The sequence below is a fragment of the Pseudophryne corroboree genome, chromosome 10, assembly GCF_028390025.1.
Source record: "Pseudophryne corroboree isolate aPseCor3 chromosome 10, aPseCor3.hap2, whole genome shotgun sequence".
In the NCBI taxonomy this organism is placed as follows: Eukaryota; Metazoa; Chordata; class Amphibia; order Anura; family Myobatrachidae; genus Pseudophryne; species Pseudophryne corroboree.
In genome coordinates this window covers 364,764,024-364,776,859 of record NC_086453.1, presented here as the reverse complement: position 1 = coordinate 364,776,859, position 12,836 = coordinate 364,764,024, and the positions used below count along the sequence as shown (strand labels likewise).

At 45.8% G+C, this 12,836-nt stretch overlaps 1 protein-coding gene across 1 annotated transcript in view; it reads right to left on the bottom strand.

The window, feature by feature from the left end:
* The window catches only part of LOC134965381 (nicotinamide N-methyltransferase-like), a 28,586-nt gene that overhangs the window by 14,014 nt on the left and 1,736 nt on the right, over positions 1 to 12,836 (bottom strand). The gene's annotated exons all lie outside the window — the stretch shown is intronic.

The window sequence follows — 12,836 nt, the reverse complement described above, 5'->3', positions numbered from 1 at the left end:
ACCTCTGCCCGGAGCTGATAGATCAGTACTGCCCATAGCTGGCAATATACCTCTGCCTGGAGCTGATAGATCAGTACTGCCCATAGCTGGCAATATACCTCTGCCCAGAGCTGACAGAACAGTACTGCCTGTAGCTGGCAATATACCTCTGCCCAGATCTGACAGTACAGTAATGCCCATAGCTGGCAATATACCTCTGCCCAGAGCTGACAGAACAGTACTGCCTGTAGCAGGCAATATACCTCTGCCTGGAGCTGATAGATCAGTACTGCCCATAGCTGGCAATATACCTCTGCCCGGAGCTGGCAGAACAGTACTGCCCGTAGCTGGCAATATACCTCTGCCCGTAGCTGAGAGAACAGTACTGCCCATAGCTGGCAATATACCTCTACCTGGAGCTGACAGAACATTACAGCCTATATCCGGCAATATACCTCTGCCTGGAGCTGACAGAATAGTACTGCCCAAAGCCGGCAATATACCTCTGCCCAGAGCTGACAGAACAGTACTGCCTGTAGCTGGCAATATACCTCTGCCCGGAGCTGGCAGAACAGTACTGCCCGTAGCTGGCAATATACCTCTGCCCGGAGCTGATAGATCAGTACTGCCCATAGCTGGCAATATACCTCTGCCCAGAGCAGACAGAACAGTACTGCCAGTAGCTGGCAATATACCTCTGCCCGGAGCTGGCAGAACAGTACTGCCCGTAGCTGGCAATATACCTCTGCCCGGAGTTGATAGATCAGTACTGCCCATAGCTGGCAATATACCTCTGCCCGGAGCTGGCAGAACAGTACTGCCCATAGCTGGCAATATACCTCTGCCCAGAGCTGATAGATCAGTACTGACAAAAGCTGGCAATATACCTCTGCCCGGAGTTGGCAGAACAGTACTGCCCGTAGCTGGCAATATACCTCTGCCCGGAGTTGGCTGTAAGTGGAGACCTGAAAAATGATTTAAGGGTACTCTGATGACAAACCCAATGCTGGTCCTTCCCACTGAGGAGCTTTCTGTCAGAGACCGATGATAGAACATGCAGCGCTAGATTCTGTCACAGGTATACTGTGTAATTTGCATCTGACTGTAGCAGGCCTGAGTATACAAAACACACATTAGAAACCCATCTCAGAATAAGAGATAATGTGACTGATGGCCAATTCTTTCCAAAACTTTCCCTTCCTAATAATTTACACACTTCTGAATGGGAATCCTAATGCCAGATCACAGGGGTGGCTCTAGCTGCCAGGACACTTCTGCCTAACCTATACTCTGTCCTCACACTGGGCTTTGCATTCACAATCTGAGGTGCTGAAAATTGTAATCAGGTATTCTTGTCTACACTTATAGAATAATATTATATGGTGCTGAGGATTCTCATAGGCCTGCTTGATGTGCCAATTACTATTATTATTATTATTATCATTATTATTATTATCATTTATTAATATGGGGATCCGGTCTGAAGATCGACAGTGTCTAGGTCGACAATGTTTAGGTCGACCACTATAGGTCGACAGTCACTGGGTCGACATGGATGGAAGGTCGACAGGGTTTCTAGGTCGACATGTGCTAGGTCGACAGGTCTAAAGGTCGACATGAGTTTTTCACATTTTTTTCTTTTTTTGAATTTTTTCATACTTAACGATCCACGTGGACTACGATTGGAACGTAAAGTGTGCAGAGCAAAGTGGTAGCGGAGCGAAGGCACCATGCCCGAAGCATGGCGAGCGAAGCGAGCCATGCGAGGGGACGCGGTGCACTAATTTGGGATCCCGGTCACTCTACGAAGAAAACAACACAAAAAAAAAATCCTCATGTCGACCTTTAGACCTGTCGACCTAGCACATGTCGACCTAGAAACCATGTCGAGCTTCCATCCATGTCGACCTAGTGACTGTCGACCTATAGTGGTCGACCTAAACATTGTCGACCTAGACACTGTCGATTTGATGAACCACACCCATTAATATGGTGCCGCGTGGGATCGGCAGCGCCCAATTGTAGAGTAAACAAATAATCAAAACGTGAAGACAGTGACTTACAGTTCAATACAATATAGGACAAGTACAGGGTATATAGACATAGCTGCATCAGTATACAGCACTGAAATAAGTATCAGGGTAGCAGAAAACTGAAGGATTTGGTGCCATCAAAGGGAGTATTGAAAAGATAGGTTAAGTAAGAGACGTAAAAGCACATGAGGGAAGAGGACAATGCTTGTGAGAGCTTACATTCTAAAGGGGAGGGGCACACAAACAGGGGTGACACAGATGGGGTAGAAAGTGAGCGTGGGCCACAGAAGGCTTAGGATGAGAGATGGGTTTGGAGAAGTCGTGTGTCTTGAGAGTCCATTTGAAGTTTTGTAGAGAGGTGGAGAGTCTGAGGGGGAGAGTTAGAGAATTCCAGAAAAAGGGAGCAGTCTGTCCAAAATTTTGGAGGTAGGAGTGGGAGGAGCTAATCAGAAGGCAGGAGAGGTGGCATGCATTAGCAGAACGAAGAGGACAGGCGGGAGTGTAAAGGGAGATGAGGTCAGAGATGTAACTAGGAGAGGAGTGGGTGAGGGCTTTATAAGTAAGTGTTAGAAGCTTGAGATGGTTTCTGAAGGGGAAGGGGAGCCAGTGAAGGGCTAGTAAGAGCGGGGAGGTGGATGTAGTGCGTTTGGTGAGGAAGATGATCCAGGCAGCAGCATTGAGGATAGATTGGAGTGGAGATATGTATGTGTTAGGGATGCAAGTCAGGAGGAGATTACAGTATTTCAGTCTGGAGATAACCAGTGAGTGGATAAGGGTCTTAGTAGCATCCTGGGTGAGAAAGGGTCTGATCCTGGAAATATTTTTGATATAAAAATGACAGGTTTGTGATAGGTGCTGAATGTGTGGTTTGAAGAAGAGGGAGGAGTCAAGGTTCACTCCAAGACAGCGCACTTGGGGGCTAGAGGAGATAGTAGTACCATCTATAGATAATGAAATTGAGGGAGGTGAGGTTGTGCGGGAGGGAGGGAAGATGATCAGCTCAGTTTTAGAGATGTTACGTTTAAGAAAGTGCTGGAACATCCAAGAAGAGATAGCAGAGAGACAGTTGGAGACACGATTGAGGAGAGCAGGAGAGCGGTCAGGGGAGGAAAGGTAGATTTGAGTATCATCAGCATAGAGTTGATATTGTAAGTCAAAAGAGCTAATGAGTTCTCCTAGAGAGAACAGAGCCTTTGGGGACTCCTACAGTTAGTGAAAGTGGGGGGAGGTGGAGCCATGAGAGGAGACAGAGAAGGAATGGTCAGAGAGGTTGGAGGACAACAAGGAGAGGAAAGTATCACATAAATCAAGGGAATGAAGGATTTGCTGAAGGAGAGGGTGGTCCACAGTGTCAAAAGCAGCAGAGAGGTCAAGTAGAATATGCAAAGAATAGTGACCCTTGTATTTAGCAGATAGGAGGTCATTGCAGACATTTGTGAGGTCAGTTTCAGTGGAGTGGAGAGAATGGAAGCCAGACTGGAATGGGTCAAGTAGTGAGTGGGGGGAAAGAAAGGCAGTCAGGCAGTTATAGACAATACGCTCAAGGAGTTTGGAGGTAAAAGGAAGAAGAGAGATTGGTCGATAGTTGGAGAGAGTGTGTGGATCAAGGGTAGGTTTTTTTAAAAATAGGTGAGATGACTGCTTGCTTGAAGGCAGAGTGGACAGTGCCTGATGAGAGGGAGAGATTGAGGAGGTGGGCAAGAAGGGCGCAGACAGAGAGAGAGAGGTAGCGGAGGAGGTGGGAGGGGACAGCTTCAAGTGAGGAGGTGGAGGGGTTGAGGAACGGATAAGGGCCATGACTTCCTCACCAGATACATGGGAAAAAGATGTCAGAGTTGGTAAGAGAGAATGGTAGGGGTGGTAAGGGATAGGAGGTGGGTGGTTGCTGATATTTTTGGTGGGATGCAATGTCCTGATGTATGGAGTCAATTTTGGATGTGAAGTAAGTGGCAAAGTCAAGAGCAGAGAGTGAGGGGGAGACAAAATGCGGGTGGGCAGAGGAGGGAGTTGAGAGTGGCAAAGAGGCGCCATGGATTGGCAGACTGGGAGGATATGAGGATTTGGAAGCATGACTGTTTAGTGAAGGAAAGGGCAACACTGAATTAAGAGAACATAAGTTTGAAATGGAGAAAGTCTGTCTGGGAGCGTGATTTCCTCCACTGTCACTCAGCAATATGTGAGCATTTTTGCATCTCTCTGGTGCATTTGGTGTGCCACGGTTGAGGTATTGATCTGCGAGGGCGAATATTGGTTGGTGAAGCAACAGAGTTGAGAGCAGAAGTAAGGGAAGCATTGTACATGGATGTGGCTTGTTCAGGGCATGAGAGAAACAGTATAGGAGGGAGAAGTGAGTCGAGTAGGGAGGATAGGGAAGTGGTGTCGATAGCCTCAATGTTGCATTTAGTGATGGTAGCCTTAGGAGGTAGAGATGGAGTAGCAGAGAGTGATAAGTTAAAGTAGAGCAGGTGGTGGTCTGAGAGGATAAATGGGGAGTTGGAGAAATCAGAATTATCACAGCGATGAATGAAGACCAGATCCAGTGTGCTCCCTTTCACATGGGAGGGGGAGGAGGTCCATTTGGAGAGACCAAGTGAAGATGTAAGGTTAAGGAGTTTAGAGGCAGAGGATTTTGTGGGGATATCAATTGGGATGTTGAAGTCGCCTAAGATAATGGAGGGAATGTCAGAAGAAAGGAAGTTAGGAAGCCAGGAAGCAAAGTTGTCAAGGAATTTGGAGGACATACCAGGGGGGCGGTAAATGACAGCTACTCGTAGATGGACAGGTTGGAAGATGCGTATAGTATGGACCTCAGATGTAGAGAGTGTAAGGGATGGTTCTTGGGGGATGAGCCAATTCTTTCTCCCATTTTTTAATGCAATTTTTAATACATTATTGTTTGATAAACTGCTGATTTCTTAAATAAACTCTGAGAAAAATAATCAAACTGATAGTTGCAGCAGGTCCTCTGCTATATGTCCTGGGCAAGGCAGAAAGGAAGGGTAATCTGTATGCTCGAAACAGAATAAATAGAAGTGCTCAAGGGATCAGAAACTTCGCTTTCTAAATAATAAGTTTATCAGTCAGAAGAGCCGGGAATGTAAAGTACAAATGAGATACATTTAATATGCATAGAAAACAAACCATAATGTTCACACAAAAAAACAAAAACAAATATAACACAATAAAAAAGCTGATATCAGCGGAATTAATAAAAAACCATAGATATACTGTATGAATATCCTTGTTTGTATGATTAGTGCGGTCCTGGCTATTAGTATACAAAGTAATCTGTTAGCACAGAAACATTTATTATGATTGTTACAGTCTGAAGTTTTGTATAGAATAACACTCAGGGGCCCGTGTGCACTGCACCCATTGTAGAAACACCTATGATCTGGACTATTTTAGTCTCTCACATGCAGACCTGTTTGGACCAGAGTTTCTGTCAGGAGTAAGATCTTGTTATATGGTTCACAGGTCATTTGTGGTGCTGAAGCCTAGATCTAAAGGTAAACATACTGTATTAAGTAGAGATGTGCGGTGAACACTTTTCAGGTTTTTTGTTTTTGTTTTGTATCTGAATTGGTTTTGCCAAAACCACCCTTTCTAGTTTTGGTTTTGGATCTGGATTTAAAACAAATAAATAAACAAACAAACAAACAAACAAACAAACATAAAAACAGCTAAAATCACAGAATTTGGGGGCATTTTTGATCCTACAGTATTATTAACCTCAATAACATTTATTTCCACTCATTTCCAGTCTATTCTGAACACCTCACACCTCACAATATTATTTTTAGGCCAAAATGTTTCACCGAGGTAGCTGGATGACTAAGCTTAGCGACACAAGTCTGTGGCACAAACTCATGGCCCATCTTGGAGTGGCACTGCAGTTTCAGACAGGATGGCAGTTTTAACAACTAGACCCCAAAGATCACATAATGCAAAAGAAATGAGGTGCAAGATGGAATTGTCCTGGGGCCCTCCCACTCACCCTTATGTTGTCTAAACAGGACATGCACAGTTTAATAAACCCATAATTTCAGCGACAGGTGGTCCCCCTGGAAAAGGTTCTTCAAATCATAGCTAGCTACAAACATACCACCTCCATATTTGATGACTTTTCACATTATGAGAAGAGGCAAGAGGAAGAAGACAGTGTCAAGAAGGTGATTAAAAATTAGAGAGGCACATGCAATCAGGAACAACACACAAGCTTTCAATTCCACTCCTATATTGGTATGGAACAGAAAGGGCTTTAACCAAGCAAATGTATAATTACCACATTACTGGACAAACTGAAAAACTAGGGGCCAAAGCCTCCTAATTTGTACCCCCTTCTCCATTTTAAGGAATTAAGATAATCTTGGATTTAATGCTGGGATGCAAATAAACTGGTGTATACCACAGGATCAAGATTTTATATTTTCCCATCCACGTAGTGTGGAGACTTATTTTTTTTTTAAATCTCGTGGGTTTCTTTTTTTCAATTTTTAATTGCATTTTAATTTTTATATTTTGTGACAGAAGCCTTCATTTCATTTTTCTCAGCTCCCAGTAACACATATGTGAGCATACCTGTGTGTCCCAGTTACATGCATGTGAGCATACCTGTGTGTCTTGTTTATTTTATTCATTTTTTTTTAAAGAAAGCAGCACAGCAGATGTTTTATCAGCCTCTCCTGAGCCCCCACAGCAACCCTGGATGGGGCAAGTTGAGTTCGGGTGGGTTCGGTACAGTACTAAGCAGGACCGTGCAGTGATTTTTTTTTGTAATACAGCCCAAGCCCTAGTGAAAATTACCACTCCACAGTCTAAACTCTTTTCATATTACAAGTAGGACTGTGGGAGGAAGCAATGCTAACCTCTTTTCCCACAGAATGCCTCAGTCTGGCAAGCCAGATTTCTTCCTGGCTGTAAGCCACCATGAGACTCCATACTGTGCCCTTATTCAGTAACTGTTTGTGCGTCACATGAACTCCTGGCCCATCTAGTGCTGTAGTGCAATGGAAAGCTGATGAAAAGGAAGATCTCTGAAACTCTGTTCTTCTAACACCACAAGGTCTTGCGATAACCCTATGTAGCCCTTATATTGTACAATTATTAAGGAGAAAACATTTACAAAATAAAGGAAAAGTACCCTGTACAACAAATGTGCATCTTGTAAATAATCCCAAAATGTGGAACATTAATAATAAATCAAAATTAAGATTTACTAAATGGAGCCATTCATTTGAGTCTCTAACATGAAATAATTGAGAAGAACCTCTCTCTAATGCTGGGTACACAGTGCACAATAGAATATATATCTGCTAGAGATAAATGGGTTCAGAATGGGCACCCCTGGAATTATATGGCAGAGATAAAGACATAGGTGTGTTTAGAGAATCTAGTTTTCTCCGGCAGTTGCCAGAGAAAATGAAGTAGTAGATGTTGCCATGTCACGTTCCACTGGATTATGATTGTCTCTTCTGAGTCTGACTGACTTTGGCCACAAATGTGGTCTCTCTTCACTTTATTAAAAAAACGCTTTGTCAAAATTGCAATTTCCATTTCTAACTTTGCGGCTATATGTTTACATAAATCTGGTTGTGATGTTGAAGCTTGTTTGATATTCTGCTCTAGGTTTTATTTTAAAGCTAGGATCAAATACAGCAGCACCTCTGGAATTATATGGCAGTGCCTCTGGATTTATACAGCAGATAGGCAACACCCCTGGTCTTATACAGCATAGGCAGCAACCCTGGATAATTACATAGGCAGGCAACAGCACCCCTGGACTTAAATGGCAGTGGGACAGCAACCCTGGACTCATAGGGCAGAGGGGCAGCACCCATATAGGGCAGCACCCCTGGAATGATGTGGTAGACAAAGAAAAGACGTGCAAGATGAAATTGTACTTTTGCCTTCCCACCCTTATGTTTTATAAACAGGACATGCACGCCTTAACAAACAAAGCATTTCAGCTAAATGGTTTTCCATATGACTGTGGCATAAATGATTGCTTTGTTTGGGCCCCCAACAAAAAAGAAGCAATTATTCACTCCCTGCAGAAACTGGCTTTACAGAGGCAACATGTCATCCTCATCCTCCGATTATTCACCCCCTTCAGTGTTTACATCCTCACAGAGAAATAATTCCACACCGAAGAGGTGGATTTTTTGGTATTTTGCCCATGCATGACAAAGAGCGTTTTCATCTCATAGCCAACAACTGTCTCCACTGGTGCCTTATTCAAACAAACCACATCACCATCAGAATCCTCATCATCAACTTCCTCCTCAGCGCCAGCTACACCAATAATCTCCTTATCCTGGTGTACTTCTACAGTGACATCCTCAATCTCAATATCAGCAACTGGATGGCAGTGCTCCTCCCAGCATTTGCAGATGGTGTGAAAATGGTCATAGGAGCCTCATCTTCCCATACAGTCTTTGGAAGGTAAGGCCTAGGCACACTTGGACTCTCCTTGGGGATTTTTAATAACTCTGAATGCACAGTTGTTTTTTCCTGTGCTTTATTTTTTTTTCTTTTTCAAGAGGGAGGAGCGCTTCCATCTTTATGAGAAGCTGATCTACCAGTCATGAACATAGGCCAAAGCCTTAGCCTTTCCTTGCCACTTTGTGTCGTGAATGGCATACTTCCAATTTTATGTTTCTTATCAGATAATTGTTTTTTGGTTATTCATTTTTGCTTCTTGGATTTTGCATGGCCTCTATGACATTGGGCATCGGTCTTAGCCGACGACGTTGATGGAATTGCATTAAAAGAAAAGAATGTATATATACAGTAGATCTATCTATACATGCTGCTGCCAGCTGCTGCGCCTGTCACGCTCTATGACAGGCAATGGCGCCGGCATCATGAAGCCTCCTCTCCCCCTCCCCTGTCACACACTCACCTTACAGTGCAGTGTGCTGGGCGGTTCTTAAAGGGAGGAGCTACACAGGAATGGGGGGGGCAACACGGGGCAAGGCTGCAGCCTGCAAAACAGAAGGACGAGTTGCCAGACTTCTTTATGCAAGTGGCTGGAAAGAGTGAAAGTGTGTGTGAGTGTATACGTATACAGTATCTGTGTGTGTATGTATACAGTATCTGTGTATATGTATGTGTGACTGTACTGTATGTGTGTAATGTATGTACAGTATGTGTATGTGTGTATGTGTGACTGTGCAGCATAATGTGTGTAAGCATCACTGCTACAGAGGGCATTACGTGTGCAAGTGTCACTGGTACAGGGGGTGTTGCGTGTGTAAACATCACTGGTACAGGGGGTGTTGCATGTGCAAGCGTCACTGGTACAGGGGGCATTATGTGTGCAAGCATCACTGGTACAGGGGGTGTTGCTTGTGTAAGTGTCACTGCTACAGGGAGCATTGCATCTTGTATAAGCATCACTGGTACAGGGGGTGTTGCGTGTGTAAGCGTCACTGGTACAGGGGGCATTACGTGTGCAAGCGTCACTGGTACAGGGGGTGTTGCGTGTGTAAGCGTCACTGGTACAGCGGGTGTTGCTTGTGTAAGCATCACTGCTACAGGGAGCATTGCATCTTGTATAAGCATCACTGGTACAGGGGGCACTATGTGCATGCGCCCGCATTTACTGTGGGTGACCCAAAGTACATACGAACCCCTCTGCCTGATTGACAGGCAGAGGCATTCGCAGGGTGGGGGTGGGGGTGGCAATGCTCCATTTCCAAGGCGGAGACAAAGCATTGCAGGGGGGGAGGGGCGGCGGGAGGGAAACCGGGGCGGAGTCTTCTGAATGGGGTGTGTGGAGTGGGCGTTATCAGAGCAGCTGCGTGATATCAGACTCAGCCACTCTGAACAAAAATATGGCGGCAGGCCTGATACCACCGCAGCCAGGCTGTGCCGGCAGGAGCCGTCCACAATTTCGGCACGATCACAGTGGGTGGGCTGTGGGCTGCATGCTGGGTGGCAGTGCCCTGTGATCGGTGGCCCCCAGTATGCAAGCAAAATGATTGTAAATTGTGTTGTTTAGCAGAATGTACAATCTTTACTGAATAGGGTCCTATATCCTTTCCTCGTATACTGGTTCCCACTAATGCAGAATGCAGCATCCTGGCCGGCAACTTTCAGCCTGGGGGGCAAATGCAACCAAGTGGCCCCTGCTTTCCTACCAGCCCTTACCCATATATCTCCCCTCCCTGTCCCCTCATTACCCCCTCTATATCTCTCTGTCTCTGTCTGTTCCTTCCATATTATTATTATATTTATTATTATTATCGTATATTTATATGGCACCACATGGGATCTGCAGCGCCCAATTACAGAGTAAACAAATAAGCAAAACATGAAGACAGTGACTTACAATTCAATACAATATAGGACAAGTACAGGGTATATAAATATAACTGCGCCAGTAAACAGCAATGAAATAAGTGTCAGGGCAGCAGAAAACTGAGGTATTCGGTGACTACAAAGTGAGTATAAAAAAGAAGATAGGTTAAGAGACATAAAAGCACATGAGGGAAGAGGAACCTGCCCGTGAAAGCTTATACTCTAAAGAGGAGGGACACACAGACAGAAGTGACACAGATGGGGTATTAAGTGGGCGTGGGCCACAGAGGGCTTAGGATGAGAGATTGCTGGATTTGGTGAAGACGTGTATCTTGAGAGCCGTTTGAAGTTTTGTAGAGAGGTGGATAGTCTGAGGGGGAAAGGTAGAGGAATCCAGAGAAAGGGAGCAGTACGTGCATATTCTTGTAGGTAGTAGTGGGAGGAAGTAGTAAGTAGGCAGGAGAGGCGGCGTGCATTAGCAGAGTGAAGAGGATGTGTGGTAGTGTAAAGGGACATAGGTCAGAAATGTAACGGGAGAGTATTGGGAGAGGGCTTTGTAAGTGAGTGTGAGAAGCTTAAAATGGATTCTGAAGGGGAAGGGGAAACAGTGAAGGGCTTGTAATAGAGGGGAGGTGGATGTAGTGCGTAGGTGAGGAAGATGAGCTGGGCAGCAGCATTGAGGAAAGATTGGAGGGGTATGTGTCAGGAATGACACTGAGCCCCTTGCAACACTCACCTCACAGCTAACCCACTTATCCTTTCCTCCACAGTTCACACACTGACCGCACAGCACACACTGGCCTCACTATACCAGCAACAGAACTCACTGTCCACCTCAGGGCACTCACCAACACCCTCACTGGCCCCTTACAGCACTTACGTTCTACTTCACTGTCTATGTGTCACCCCCATCCCTTTCAAAGTTCACCTCACAGTCCTCCCCTTTTCTCTACAATCCACTTCATTGCACCCCCCACTTCCCCTGTCCCTCCTAACAACCACCCCACAGCACTCCGGACCCATCAATATCCACCTCACAGCTGTCCCACCGGGGCCTTCACTGTCCGGGATGGACATGGAATATGCACTGCCCACCTTTAATAACAACCTCACTGGCCCCCTGCACCTTCAGTGCTGACCACCCGGCACTCACCCCCTTTCCATGTCTACCTCAAGCACCCTTCCCCCTTTTTATGTCCAGTTATCACAGAACTCCCCCTTCTATATCCACCCCACACAGCACCCCCCTACAATATCCATCTCACATCACTCCCTAACCCTTTTAATGTCCACCTCACATCATCTCCTTTCAGTGCACTCACCCCTTCAACAACCACCACCACACATCAACCCCCTACTCAGGCCCCTTAAGTGTCCACCCCACAGCACACTCCTCTCTCCCCACCCATTCCACAGTAATCGTCCTGGTTCCTCCAATAACCACCCCTCAGCAGTACAAACAAACTTACCTGCTCTACTTTTGCCTAGTCTCCTGTGGCTGCTCAGCTCTTCTTGGGGGTGATTCCGAGTTGTTCGCTCGCTAGCTGCTTTTAGAAGCATTGCACACGCTAGGCCGCTGCCCTCTGGGAGTGTATCTTAGCTTAGCAGAATTGCGAACGAAAGATTAGCAGAATTGCGAATAGAAAATTCTTAGCAGTTTCTGAGTAGCTCGAGACTTACTCCTACACTGCGATCAGCTCAGCCCGTTTCGTTCCTGGTTTGACGTCACAAACACGCCCTGCGTTCGGACAGCCACTCCCCCGTTTCTCCAGACACTCCCGCGTTTTATCCTGGCACGCCTGCGTTTTTCCGCACACTCCCTGAAAACGGTCAGTTTCCGCCCAGAAACACCCACTTCCTGTCAATCACACTCCGATCACTTCAACGATGAAAATTCTTCGTTCTGCCATGAGTAAATCTACTAAGTTTTGTGCTAAAATACTTCGTGCATGCGCACTGCGTACCATGTGCATGCGCATTTTCGCAGTAATAGCTCCGTTGCGAAAATCTGCAACGAGCGAGCAACTCGGAATGACCCCCCTTGTCCGATGATGGCAAGCTCCCCAGCAGCGGCACGCACCACCCCGATGCACATGCGTAGTCACACCTGACTGTCAGTAAGAGAGGAGCTCAGGGAGGTAGAGCTGTCTGGCCAGCTACTCTTATTGTGTTATAGTGCAGAGCGGCCAGGTGGGGAGCATCCTCTCTATCTACCTCCTTCCTGCCTCCCACAGCTGGCCATGTGCAAGCAGAGTGTGGCTGCAGGTGGCCCAGAAGCTCAAATTTATACCGGCCCAAGTGGCAGATGGCACCATGCCCAATCCCAGACCGCCACTGGCTGGATCCGACTTATAAAATAAGATGCCAGAACTTTTATAGATCTAACTTAATAATATGCTCATTCATTTACCACAAGAGATTAATAACTAACAGCCAACAGAACGGTTTCCCATAATGCAGCCAGACTCACGCCAGTAATGTGCTACTAGGCTCTTTTTGAATAATTCATGTCTATATTCT